This window comes from Grus americana, chromosome 7, assembly GCF_028858705.1.
Source record: "Grus americana isolate bGruAme1 chromosome 7, bGruAme1.mat, whole genome shotgun sequence".
In the NCBI taxonomy this organism is placed as follows: Eukaryota; Metazoa; Chordata; class Aves; order Gruiformes; family Gruidae; genus Grus; species Grus americana.
Genome location: NC_072858.1, coordinates 27930032 through 27944321, shown reverse-complemented (window position 1 = coordinate 27944321; position 14290 = coordinate 27930032). Strand labels below are relative to the sequence as shown.

Genomic DNA, 14290 nt, shown 5'->3' with positions numbered 1-14290 from the left:
GGTGAAGCCGTGTGTGGGGATCAGGACTGCTATGCTAGTTACACACAGCAGGTCCCAGTCCTGAGTGTGTTTCACCTAACCTCGGCTTTCAGTAGGGCTGCAGCCGGAAGGTTTTGCCTGAACTTACATTCTCCCACTTTTCCTGTTCCAATGAAAATAGAAACTTTTAATAGTCATTAACAGAAATGAAAGAATTCAGTTTATGAAACAGCTGAATTTTGTAGTTATTAAAATCAAAACAAGCTACTGATTTGTTTTTACTCGAAATTGTTATTTCAACTAATGAGCTTGCAGACAAAAACACAATTCATTTTCAAATGGAAAAACTACCTACAGCAGAATAACTACAGTAACTTGCATTGTGGCTCTCTGCCTGCACATGCACAGTGCACATGAATGGGTCAGAACTAACGAATGTTACATTTCTGAGTTCAGCACAGGCTTCCCCAGGTAGGGAAAGCACACTGCTCTGTAAACTAGCTCCACACAAGAGGAGCTCTAGTCCCACCTTGGGTAATGGGTTAGTCAATCACTGGGTTATCATTTTATGGCTTGGATTCACTTAACTAACATCAACAGTCCATTACTGCTGGATTAACAAGATATTTCAAGAGGCTAAATATGATATTCCAGACAAGCAATTATCAAATGCTAGAAATAATTATTACACTTAAATTGCCAGAATATGGAGAGAGGTTGTCCCATGTTACTGTCATATGATCCAAATACTGGTTTATTTGTCAAAACATAAAAGATAAGTAAAAAAATAAACAATCACATTTCTACAGAGGCAAACCAACATTGGGAAAAGATGACCAGCAGCAATACTTATCTTTGAACAGATCTTCCAAATACAGTTAAAGACCATTTGGCTGGAAAAAATGGACCACATCAATTTTGGTGTAAAAGGCATAACTACATTTTAATTCATTTACAAAAAGCTCACAGATGTGGTTTAGACAGGAGTTGCTCAAGTTGCAAATATGCCTTGCTCCGGCAAGTCCCAATTTCTTTCCAAAGGGTAGGTCACTGCATGGAAGAGCAAAAAAAACCCCCAAAAACCACCAAACAAAAAAACCCAACAACAACAACAACAAAAAAACCACCCACCAAAAAAAACCCCAAGCAGCCTTGGGAATATGTGAAAAACAGTTTTCACTCAGAGCTAGAACTGATTTTTTTATTTTTTTTTTAAAAATACTGAAACCAAGCTAAACTGCTTCTTCAGGAAATTATCAAAGGAAACACAGCTGAGGTTGCTGACACAGAGCAAGAGGGGTTGGGATGCGTTTTGGTCAACAGTTTTGGGCAACTGCAAATTCAGCGAAGAATATGGAAGATGTTACTGCTAATAAAGTCAAGACCATTTAAACTGAGTTCATAATTTCTTTGATAGTTCTTTGAACCTGCAACTCAAAATGAAACTCAGGGTGGGATCAAGCCCTTCCGGACTGAAACCTCCGAATTACATACAGGTCTGCATCAGGCTGATCCTAAAAATGCCTCTCAAGGAGTAAAGCTTTATTTATGCACTTCCATAATGCCAAAAAAACTCCCACGAATGAGTGTATAACATTTTGGTGTAGCTCAATTGCTTACCAACCTTTAAAAGCCAGCCTTTTTTTCCCCTACAGAACTTGTAAAGTTTACTGCTATTCATGGATGATCCATGACACAAAGCAAAATGATGCTATGGGCAAGAGGACGGTTTCAGAGGAAGATATTGAAGAACATCCAGCAGAGTCTCTTTGGAAACAAATTTGCTAGAACACGCACCTCAAGTAACCTCATAAGCTACCAATATGTTTTCATACTAACTACACTGACTAACTAAAGGCACAAGCTGAGTCCAAATACACAGTATGAGATAGCAGCAGAGAGTTAGCCAGAAAACAGCACTGAGTGAAAAGGTTGGAAAGTTCTTATAAGCAGTAAGAGCTGTAGCTACTTCTAGGAGTATGTTTCTTGCCTCTTCCATTCCTTGCGACCATTTCAATACATATTCTGCCAGCACAACCACCCTCAAAAAGTTTGATATATGTGCCTATTGCAAATACAGTTTGTATCAGCAAAGAAAAGTGATCTTGCTGGTTTATAGCTTATACTAATTCCTTGAGTGAAACAAGCTGCATCAGCAAAAGGCCTTTTTTGTAGTAGAACTATACCTACCCTAGCACTTTTGCCTGTATTGAGAGTTGTAAATATGTCTAGTCCTTAATGACATTTCCATGCTTACACAAGTTTTGTGTGCAGATCTCAATTCAGGTGATCTCATGTGGAGTGCCACAAAACTCCTTATCTTTTCAGCCTAACGCCTTTCTTCCAGGTTTCAGAGAAATCACTGAAATCTCCCAAAAGGTGCGTGCCTTTTGTATCATGTAAAACTGAAGTTCAATGGAGAGCAGGTAAATTTTCAGAGCTCAGGTTATGAAAAAGGAAGCATATGCAGCTCTGCGGGAAAATGTAAAGGGGTTGTACAAGGTATGCAGAAGTTACCAGTCTGATGGCTAGTTTACAGAAGCTGAAGTTTAAGTTAAATTTAAAATGTTAGTAATTCCATAATTACCAAAAAATTGTTGGCTTGCTAATCTTTTCTTGCCCTCTCTCTTTTTCCTCTTTCCCCTGCTTACTTACAGTACTGTCAAACCAGGACACGCGTCTATTGTGTTTCCTACACAGGTAAGAGCAATTTTCCAGCTTTTAAAAGAGAAATTATCATCACTGGAGGAAATCTGGGTATGGATCATTTTGCCACTTGAGTCAATACTGGTCTATGTAGATATTACTACTCATTCAGTACGCAACAATCTTCAATCTCTAGTGTAATTAGGAAGAAAAAGGGGAGTTAAGGACAGGCCAGAAATATCTTAATCATCGATGAAATCTGCAGTAGAAGCTTCTGGAGAGAGCCACTTAAGATTTTTTTCCCCCCCTAGGGTCCTTGATTCATGCAAAACTGATCTCAAAACAGATTAGGCAAACAATGAAAATACATATGGGAAAACTCAACTGTAGACTCCAGTTTTGGATGGTGACAACTGGTAAAAATTTTTAAAAATGCCTTAGTCTGTTAACAATCTAAAGTCCTCTGAAAAAGACTTTGAAAAATTTGCCAAATACAAGTGAAACTGTGCAACAACTTGAAATGGCATAAATTAGAAGGGCGGCTTACGGTGATTCCACTGATAGAAAACTGAGAGCCACAATTAGCCTTCAGCTTAAGGTAACAAGCGCTATTTAAAGCGAGGTTTTTGAAAAATTATCAGCTGTTTGACACGCTTTGTGAAGATCAACAAATACATAGACATTTCAGTGTAAAGACACTGAATAATAAATATTACTTTTACACTAAGACATTAACTTTCGTATGGCAGTCAGACAGACATTTTGACAGGGTACTGCACGAATGCAGGCATAGAAGCAAAAAGTGAGGCAATGTTAGGGGAAAGTACCATTATATATTAAACACAGAGTTGAAAGTAGGCAGAATTGAGCTGCAGAGGAAATACTCAAGCTACTACTTAGGACTCCACTAAAACAAGAAATGTTTAACTCGCATACAGTATTATTTTATGATCAGACTCTGCCTCACTCAACCTGCTTTTGGGTCACCCTGACACCTTTTACAATTTGTACATCCTTAAACTGATTAAATGGCTGGAAAACCAAATGCATATTTCAAGTAAAGTATCTGTCACACAGTATTTTGGATGACTTAGGCAAACTCCAAGTGTTCATATGGGCTAGGCAGCACATGTACTCTGGCTACAGAAGAGATAATTATAATTGAGAAGTAGGAAGCTTAAAGTAAACATACTGGTAACAGAAACCATCACAAGTGGGAATCAACACTGAGGATTAAATAACCTAAACATTGACAGAGGTCCCATTTTCCAGTGATCTGCATCAGCTTTGCTTGTCTTGACACTAAGAAGAACACAGCAGAGAATCAGGACTGATGAATCTGGCCACCGAGGAAAGCTGCTTGCCTGACTGCATGAACTGCTTTTTCCTTGCTGTTTAATAAAAACCCATTAAAAAGTCTTTGTGATCCAGCTAAGTAAACAACAGTGAATACTGAAAGGAGACATTCATTGATTGTTTTTTTCCAAGCTGTTATCATGTCTTTGACATGAAAATAGAAACAGCAACAATTAAGGTTCTTCCTTTTAAGACAGCTGTACAACCTTTAAAACAACCATTTCCTGGGAGCCAGAAAGAATCCCAAATTTTCACCAATGGGCAGCTGCTGCCTGGGAGGGGTCCTGTCCTCTCCTCTCCCTCCACCAAGCAATTAATTAATTCTCATCTACTCTGAACCCTTCCAAAATGCTGCGGACAATTTTTTTCAAAAAGAAAACTGTCAATGACATGTCTGTCACTCGTATCCCAAGACAAGCACAGAAAACGGTGTCATGTCTGGCTTACTACCACAAGCTCATCATTTTTGCATCTGCTAGCAACAGCTGATGAGATCATTCACTAGACTGTTATGAAGGAAAAATATTAACCATCAATATACTCATGCTCTTGGATCAGAATGGACAGCCCATCTCATGACACTCTCCAGAGCTGCCTAATGACTGATTTCATTCCTATATCTCCATCTCTTCTTGCTTAGTGCAGTGGAGGCCCTGGGAGATTCTTGAGATTTGTACGCCAAAGAGAAGTACACCCGTAACTGTAGGAGAATCAGGATTTTGGAGCATTTCCACCTCAGGATTTAGTATTGAGTGCAATTGCTCCAAAAAATGAGAGTTACTTTTCCTGGACGATGGGTATTTGTCTATTTGTCCTTCTTGCTCAGAGGCCAGCTTGTTCCAGCATCTATCCCGATTTTCACCTCAGACATCACAAACTTTCCTTTAAGTTATGTATAAGGTCTCAAAAAAGATGTATTTTCAAACAGCAGCATTTTATTAGCTTTATTCTCTTTCCTCATCTTGTATCACGCTGCTGGTGGTAAGAAACTGAGTCAGCATGGCACTACTTCAGAAGCCGAAGTTGGATCACTCTAAAAAAAAGCACTATTAACTTGCAATAATTTGAAGCAAACAGCTCAGATGCAACAATCTCACAAAGACAGGAAACTGCTCTGAAGTAGGACTCAGGAAACAGGCTCTGATAAGGTGACTTGCCAAACTCAGCTACAGGCTGCGTGCGACATGGTCAGGTCACCTCCCCTACCACCATTTCAATTTCTGTTGGATATGACACATGTAATATCTCTCAGTTCAGAAACATTACAGAGTCTTTCACAGTGTTAATGACCACCAGACACTGTGTTATAATCACAGGGAGACCGCCAAGGTGCTACAAAACTACTTTCAGCATTTCCACAGGTAACTGAAAACTAACTAGCCAAAGGTAAACCATCTCGCATCTCTAGTGCTAGCCTGTGCTCAGGATAAAGCAGAGGTGGTAAATAGCACAGGAGGAACTGTGCAGTGTCACTGTCCTGCCTGCACTCGCTCGACAGAGGACACTGGTTTCCAGGTGTCGGTTCAGCACCTTCTGTGAGCACTTCACTGAGTCCAACCCTCAAGCAAGCCTGACATTCCCTCCTGACTTATGCCAGCCCTCGGTGCACACTGACTAACGCACATAACAAAGTGTCCTTGTTCCCTTACTTAAGGGACCATAGTCCCACTGAAATATCCACAGAGCTTAAGAAAGAGATCTGGGACAGAACTGAGGAGACTCCCCAAAGATGTCAAGGAAACCTTTTTTTTTCTCCCCAGTTTTAAAAGTATTACTAGGAAGTAAAAACAAAACAAGCAAGAAAAAACACTTCAACCAGTTCAAATGTGTGTTCAAGTGGAGGTAAGAAACCACTTAAAGCTCTCACAGGATTATAAGCCCCTTTGACAGGTCTGATAATTTTAAAGGCCTAATTCCATTACTGTATCTGGCAGACTGCAAGGGCATGTTTTACTAACCATAGGCCACCAGGTCATGATAGATGTTGACAGAAAACATTAAAGGTTAAGTAGATGTAAGACCATAAAGCATTTCAAGCTGCACAGTGCCAACAATGTTAACTAGCAACCATGGTGCTGTTGGGGGGGGGGGGGGGGGGGGAAGAAGAGTTGGGTCTTTCTACCAACTGCGGCCCCAGGGAGCCCTAGCAGAATCAGGTGGCCAGGGTGGCCAGCATCAGGCACACTCACATGACATAAAGATCCTCTTTGCTATATCAAAGCCCAAATTTCATATGTTCCTTAAAATTCATAAAGTGCAAGATCAAATTAATTAAGGTTAAGAAAACATACCCATACCAAATATCTATTGATTTCACTAGTCCGCTTCAGCTGGGAAACACCAGCAGCTGCTGTGCAGCCAGCAGCAGTGCCGCAGCAAGGCAGGAGATTCCTGGCAGCTAAGGTCAGGCAACCTGCAATTGCCTCTGTGTAACACCACAGCACTCTGACTTTGAAAAGTAGCTCTTGGATCCTCACAGTGATGAGGATCATCAGTTAACTGAGCCAACAGGTAAAACAATTTAGCAAGACACAATAATTTTGCCTTAAGTCCCCCACAAAACTTATTCAAGATCAGCGGTGTAATCACTGCAGGTGGCAATGCGCACTTCAAATCTGCCTGAGAGTATTTATGCAACACATTTATGCAGTTGTGACTCCGACATGTAATTCTGATTGCTCATTCCTTAAAGATTTCTAGATACAATGACAATGGCCGTAATCACAGAGTTAACCTTATTCCAGTCATTAAGTATAAACCCTAACATTTCACATTCCAAACTAGTTAACAGAAAAGAAGGTATCACACAGATCATTGCTGGTGTCTGTGGAAAAGGCTTGAAAGCTGCTTTGCATACTCTCTTCTACAAGGCACTACAAGGATATTCACAAATCCATCTTCAGGGTTTTTTTTTCTTTTTTAAAAAGAGCTCCTCTGAGTGACATCTATCTGGATAATAAATTGCCACCACCACAAACAATTAAATTAAAAGCTGTTCAATATGTAATGGGGAGGGAGTTGACTACTGACCAAATCTGACATACAAATAGCTTGCTAATTTGTCAGTGAGCCAAAATAAATTGAATGGGCTGGCTACAGGTGCAGGTAAATGCCTCAAAAATAGACATCAATAAATCATTTAGCCCTCTAACATTTTAGATTACAGTCATTTAACAAGGAGGACATTTTTGCCTTTGCAACATGATTCGTGAGTGTTCAAGTGAGCCATTTTAAGTTAACGCTTAAGATGGGACTTTAAAACTTCCTTTTTCTGACCTCTTGTAATCTACTCTTTACTTAGCAGAAATTATACACTGCATCTTCTGTTCTGCTTATTACAAAATACATAATCCACGATTATGGGGTGTTATTTACTAACAATCGACTGACTTTCCAAGTACAAAACTCTCGCAATGAGAGAATACATCCCCTCACTATTTTCTGTAGATGGAGAGAGAAAGTAGCAGCTTGCTGAATGTCAGGCAAGCCCAAAGGCCAACACAGTAGTCTCACTAAACGTAAAAGTGTCTATATGGAAGGGTGAAAACAGCGGGTCATCATGTATTAAACATGTTCCTTACAAGTAAAATCACTTGGTCCCCATAATTCTCCACCTCAAATACTTCTTCAAAAAGCCAGCCACTGGCTATCTTGTCTTTCTGCTCAGGCACCATCTGCTGGGCCCTTTCTCTATGAAAATGATACAATGAGCCACAAATAACAACAGCAGCTTAAATGCATGTTCAAAAGAAGGTCACCCTCATATTAAAACCAGAAACACAAATACACAAGGACCATCTATGCTTCTATTTTTCAAAGAGCTTAAAGGTATATTTGTAAGCCATAAAGTCAATTAATAAAAAGATTAAAATCTCTGGTTTCTAATGGACGAAGACCATATAAAAGCTTACAGCAACGTTTCTGTTTTTAACCTGATTCTAATGCAACTTTTGCCTAATGAAGCGTATTTCTTGACGGCCACAAATTACTTTAGATAGTCACTTTAAGGACCTTCCAGGTGAATCAGCCAATTAAGAAATTACAGTATTTCCACCTCGAGGAATAGTTAGAAAACATATATAGCCATTTGGAAAGCTGACTGGAACAGGACAATTTAACAGTGCTTGCCTACGTGCAAGATGACGACATGGTTTACAAGTTTCTTCCAGACTAACCTCTCAATTGCCCTACTGGTAGAAAAGCAGTAGGAAGGCATATGGATGAAAAGGTACACAGGAACATGAAGGACTGGTGCTTGCTTCCAGAAATATGCCATTTTATTACACCTAGGGTGGGAAGAGTTTTTACACACTACACTTACAACCAAACATGACAGCCAGGCACACTGCCAAACATGCATTATAAATCAGAGCTAACGGCCAAATCTGGACAGAACCCCAGTGACGGCGCCAAAGTTATTGATACCAAGTTATTCATATTAAGGTATTACCAAACTTACCAAAAAGCACAAAGGGTGTGACACAATGCTGTGGCACATCTGAGCGGGAAGGTTGGAGTTAAAGCTATTGACAGCAACAAACCAAGAACGTTGAGAAGTAACAGCCTGTGATCAATAGAAGCAAATACTGCTGGCAGATCAAGCAGGATCAAGACTACATAAGCCACTGCAATCTGTATGAATAAGTAAATCATGACAGACTCCTCTGAAAGCCGTGGCGTTAGGGCGATGCTTGAAAAACTCAACTTTCTTAAACAGTTGGATAGTGTCAGTAGATAAGACAGTAAAAGTACTGTTAACACCCTTCTTTGAAATCTGGCTAGAACATAGATAAGTAAGTGGCAATAACTAAGTGGCAAAAAAACGCCACGGTATTTTTGTCTTTTCCTACTACTTAGCAGAAATAAGGTTGTTAATAAAATGTTAAAGATATTAAACCACTAAAACAAACAACAAGTCAGTACAGCTGGTTAGCAGAGCTAATTGAGTACTGAAGAGAGACATATGACAATCTCCCATTAGCTCTGTTACCTTCTTGGGCTTGAGTAAGAAAAGATACCCAAGAATAAGTAAAGGAATGTTTTTTATGAGCATCCCAGGTTGCCCTAGTTCTGCTTCTGCTGAACCTCTACTCGTTTCATTTGCAAGTAAGGTCAGAATTATTTTGCAAATCCAGTACAAACAGTTTTAATGATAAGCAGGTGAAAGAAGGAACCCATCCAGGTACTATAACATTATATTCAAATAGCATTCTAACAAGCTCATATTTACCAACAATTGTGGATTTTTTTGTCTGCTTCCACGATGTCAACACAGACAAGAGTCCAGCTTGCCTACCTCCAGAAATTTAAGGGATTTAAGAGATGTAAGGGGCACTGAGGAGGTACAAAGAACACAGACTACTAACAAGAACATTCAGAGGATTAGAAGTTAATAAACAAATGTTAAAGGTTATTCAAACTGGTGAGAGCTGCACTTCAGTTATAATGAACAACAAGAATTAGGAGCTTAGCTGAGTGTCTGAACATTTTGTTGGAACTAATAAAGACAACTGAGAACAATTTTTTTTTTTCCTGGAATAGGTAAAATTGCCATTGGTCACACTGGATTACTGTCAACAGAATGAGCCCCAACAAGCTAAAAATCAGGATTAGTAACACACTGCAGAGAACGCAAGACATTTGAGAATGATCTGGGTCAAGAACTGGAGAACTACATATTTATTATAGGTAGGCTGAGTGGCAGCTTTCCACACTATTGAAGTAATTACAGTCCCAGTGTCACTCATTTTATAACTATACCTTGCCTTGACTTTAAGGAGAAAATTCTTCAGGGAACTTCCAATTAAAAATGGGAAAAATAACCTGTCTGTGTTCTTCCTGGGCTTCTCTTGTCTCCTTACTGAATCCTCAGTGAAAGAGCCTACGTATGTGCCAGACTGACTGGCTGCTTTCTCATTGATGATGAACGGATACACACTCTTCCCCATGCCTTAAAAGCTATTACTGCTTTGCTTTATTGTGCATTGGTGTACCTCTGATGATTATCAAAACATCCATTTCATGTGAAGGCTAGCTCATCCTTTTATATTCAGTTTTGTTCAGTAACTTCAAATTGTTCTGATATTGAAGAAGTTGATTTTTAGTTACTTCTTGAAAAACTGTTTTATATACCTAAACATCCTTTTACTAAAGCATTTCAGAAGCAGGTATACCTGATGGAATTTTTGTCCCTATCCTGCCAGTAGAAGAGTCAAGAGATATTAACACAATATATTTTTTTCCCCAGTGTGTTAACTTTCAGCTATTTTTATAAGGACTTGTTTGTTTTGGTCACTCCAAACAATCAGTAACTCAACACTACAGTGAAACAGATGCCACATCTGTTTTTTCACAGAACTTTCTGGTTTCTTCTGGAAAGGCAGTACAAGGAAAACCACCACAGTAAACTCTAGGAAATTTAGAGGACAGGCATTGGGGTCCTTTGTTATGGCAATATTTTTAAAACTCCCAGAATATGTCTATGCTGCACCATATGCTGTACCCTGCAAGGTACTGGAGGTCATAAACCATCCAGCCAGCCTGCGCAGCTATCCGCACGGCCCACCTAGGCTTCTGATACTCAGATTAGATCACCCAAGCTCTAGCTTGGATAGTTCTGAACTACAATGCAGTAATAAATGAGCAGTGCTGGGAGGAAGCCACTTTTCCCCCCCTTTTTTTTTCCTTAAGCAAAAGACTTGCTGTCCAGCTGCTTACAAGCAGTTTCATGGCAGTCCGTTAAAAGCAGCTTCTTCTGCTTGTTCCACCCAAGACAAAACAGAAGTTCCACTTGCAAGAGCAGTCTCAGAGGAAGGTATTTCCTGTGGCAGTCTCTGTTCTTAAACTGAGAGGAACAAAACCAGAGAGCATCTCCACCGAGATCTCTGGAACATCATTTTAGCAATGTTCCACATGGTAAGGTTTTTGGTTGGTCTGTTTTCCCCTGGTTAGCTCCTTCCCTGGTTAGCTCTTTTGATGTTTAATATAATGTTCTGTCTTGTCTTTTATTGTGTGAGAAAAAAGAAATTACAATTGTAAAATCCCATAGAGTGACAGTTTCCTGTTGGCTGCACTCTAGTAGATTTTTCGTTGCTGTTTTTCAGTAATATCCCTTTTCCTGGTGTCCTGGTCATGAGAAAGCAGCCTTGTGTTGTCACAGCCCCAGTGTCAGCGGAGGATAACATGGCAACTTCTATGTCCTCAGCTTACCTTGTGACATAGAGGAACACTATTCTCTTGTCTTAGTTATACATCTTGTAACTGGGGGTTTTTGGGGGGTTGGATACAGAGAGTCTCTTAATCTAATTGCTATATTAACCTTTATAGCAAAAGAAGGCCTGTCTCACCAGACCATTCTCTCTAAATTATCTCACTGCAATTAATACAATACCTGTTACTACAACAACAAATTGTTTATTAATTGAGCCCAAAGTATCCTCTATTATTTTCTCTTTGTCAGTTTGCATGCTCTTCTTTTTTGCTTTGTAACCAACAGCTGTCCCCTGTGCCCTACATGGGGACAAGCTTTCTTGGGTGCTCCTGGAGCATCCAGCATTAGGGTTCCAGGGCTAAATGCTACTTTTGGTACAAGTAATACCAGTAAGAGTGTGCGTGCTTCACTGAAGTATGAACACAGCAACATTTCTGCCAGGACCACTGAAACATTGACATGCACAGATCTGACATTTGCACCCATTCTACTACAATCTACACAAGATTAAAGGCTTAAGACTAAATTTCAAACCTCTCCTGTGATCATTATTTTCAATTGCTACCATGAAACTGTACCTTGCGCATTCAGATGACTTCTTTACTAGTGAAATGTCACTGCATTTGCAGACATATTTCCGCAGAGATTTTCTGATGGCTCGCTCTTCCAGAAAGGGGTAAGAGTGGAGTGGATGGGAATCAAATTAATGTTAAGTATATTTTTAAATCAAAATTTTAACCACAAATTCAAAACTGAGCCTTTGGTAACACTCCTCTGTTGGCTTAAACTCAAACGGAAGCATTACTGACTGAGTTGTTCTGAAGTAAATTTACATAAAATCAAACTTTTGTTCTCAAGTTCTACTGCACTTTAACTGCCATCTTAACTGCTATGCAAAAAGAGGAACAAAATCCTGGCTAAGCAGACCAGTGACAGCACAGAGGAAACATGCTTTTGCTCGATTAAGAGGTGCTTCTACTTTTATGCAGGATTAGCTGCTGATAATTACTTTCCTTTCCAATATAACTGTAATAAAATTCTAACGTGAGGAAAAATTAAAGGAAATATTGGATAACTGTCCTGGTTTTGGCTGGCATAGAGTTAATTTTCTTCCTAGTACCGGGTATAGTGCTGTGTTTTGGATTTAGGATGAGAATAATGTTGATAATACACTGATGTTTTGGTTGTTGCTAGGCAATGTTTATACTAAGTCAAGGACTTTTCAGCTTCTCACACTGCCCTGACAGTAAGGAGGCTGGGGGTGCACAAGAAGCTGGGAGGGGACATGGCCAGGACAGCTGACCCAAACTGCCCAAAAGGCTATTTCCAACCTTAATGATTCTATGATTCCATACCATATGGCGTCATGTTCAGTATATAACTAGAGGGAAGCTGGCCAGGGGTTTAGACTGCGGCTTGGAAACTAGCTGGGCATCGGTGGTCTGTGGGTGGTGAGCAATTGTGCTGTGCATCACTTGTTTTGTATGTTCTATCATCATCATCATTATTATTATTATTATTCTCTTCCTTTGTTTATCCTATTAAACCGTCTTTATCTCAACCCATGAGTTTTACCTTTTTACCTTTTTTCCCCCCTGATTCTCTCCCCTACCCCACTGGGGGGCCGGGGGAGAAGGTGAGCAAGCAAACGGCTGTGTGGTTGTTTTAGCTGCCTGCCAGGTTAAACCACGACAGTAACTTAGAGCAATTGTAGTTGGATCTTAATTTTATGTACCTCCATTCCCAGGCAGTGTTTCAGCCACGCTAATTGTTTCTCTTAGGTCATCCCAGCCTAATGACCTGGTTAGCTTAGCCTGAGATCTGACTTCTTGAAAGAAACTGTCTCCACAGTAACTTTTCTGTCCAAAATCTACAGATTTGCACAACAAACAATCTTCCGTGGTTTTATGAGCCAAGACAAATTGTTGTCATAAATGGGGGTTCAAAATGGCCAGTTCACTCCATGAGATCTGTCTACGAAGAGCATTTATTTCATCAGAAGTTGACACATAGTAAGGGATTTTCAGCCAGATCTTATCATGGGCTCACCTGAACCCAGGGAAAGTAGTTTGCATGACTGAAGTCAATACTTGTTTTGACAGTGACTTCAGCAGACACAGGATCACTGACACTACTTTAGGCAACATCTGTTTCACCTTATGCAGCGATTCTACTGATGGGAGAGCTGCTATCTACAATAGCAAGTCTCTTCCCCTAACAAACCGGGCTGTCAATGGCTGAGTTGCAAACACTGAAGCTGTATAGACTCCTTGCATTTCATTTTTGCTGTATATTAATATATACCATTTTATACAGTTTTAAGTTATTGTTTGCTTTAATCCAAGTAACTAAACCAAAAAATAAATCAACATCCCAAATTCCAGTCTGGCATCACTAGTTTGAAACTTTCTGAAAACTCCGTAAATCATACGCAAAATAATCAATCTTTTTCGTTTTTACACAGGCAGAGAGATAAACAAGACATCTGTTACTACTCAACTCAAGGGGCAAAAAACTTGTCAACTCGAACACCTGAGGCTGCCATTGATACTAATAACTCTTTGGGATCTTCTTTGAAACCACTCACCACAGATGTGAGTTCTGCATGGCAAGGTCTTTATAAAGACAGCAAAATTAAATGGTGGCAGCAGTATTGTCATTGCTGTTCGCAGAACAGCACGTCACGTTTTGACAGTGCCAGACAGGCTAAAGTTGGAGAAAACGCCACTGCTGTTGCCTTTTGGGTTTATGACTGCAGATACAATAAGCAAGATTCTTGTCACATTTAAACGGTTCACCCCCTAAAATAAAAATATGGTAAAGCCCAGCTAAATCAGCAAGCCGTGAATTTCCTTCTCGCATCCCCAAATCTCGTGAGGGGCGAGCAGCAGGAAGGGTGGCTGTATGCAAAGCCGCCCCAGCTCCCCGGTGCAGCCTGCCTGCCATCCCCTCTGACAACATGCAGCACTGCCTTACCCACAATGCACCCTCGCGCTGGCACACACACCCCGCTCGCGCGCGCACACACACACACACTCACGCGCACACACACACTCTCTCTCCCCCAGGCAGGCTGAGGCGAACGCGCACACACACACA

General features: G+C 40.2%; 1 protein-coding gene across 12 annotated transcripts in view; it reads right to left on the bottom strand.

Moving 5' to 3' along the window:
• Positions 1 to 14290, bottom strand: part of ZMIZ1 (zinc finger MIZ-type containing 1) — a 361162-nt gene that overhangs the window by 81273 nt on the left and 265599 nt on the right. The window lies entirely within an intron of this gene.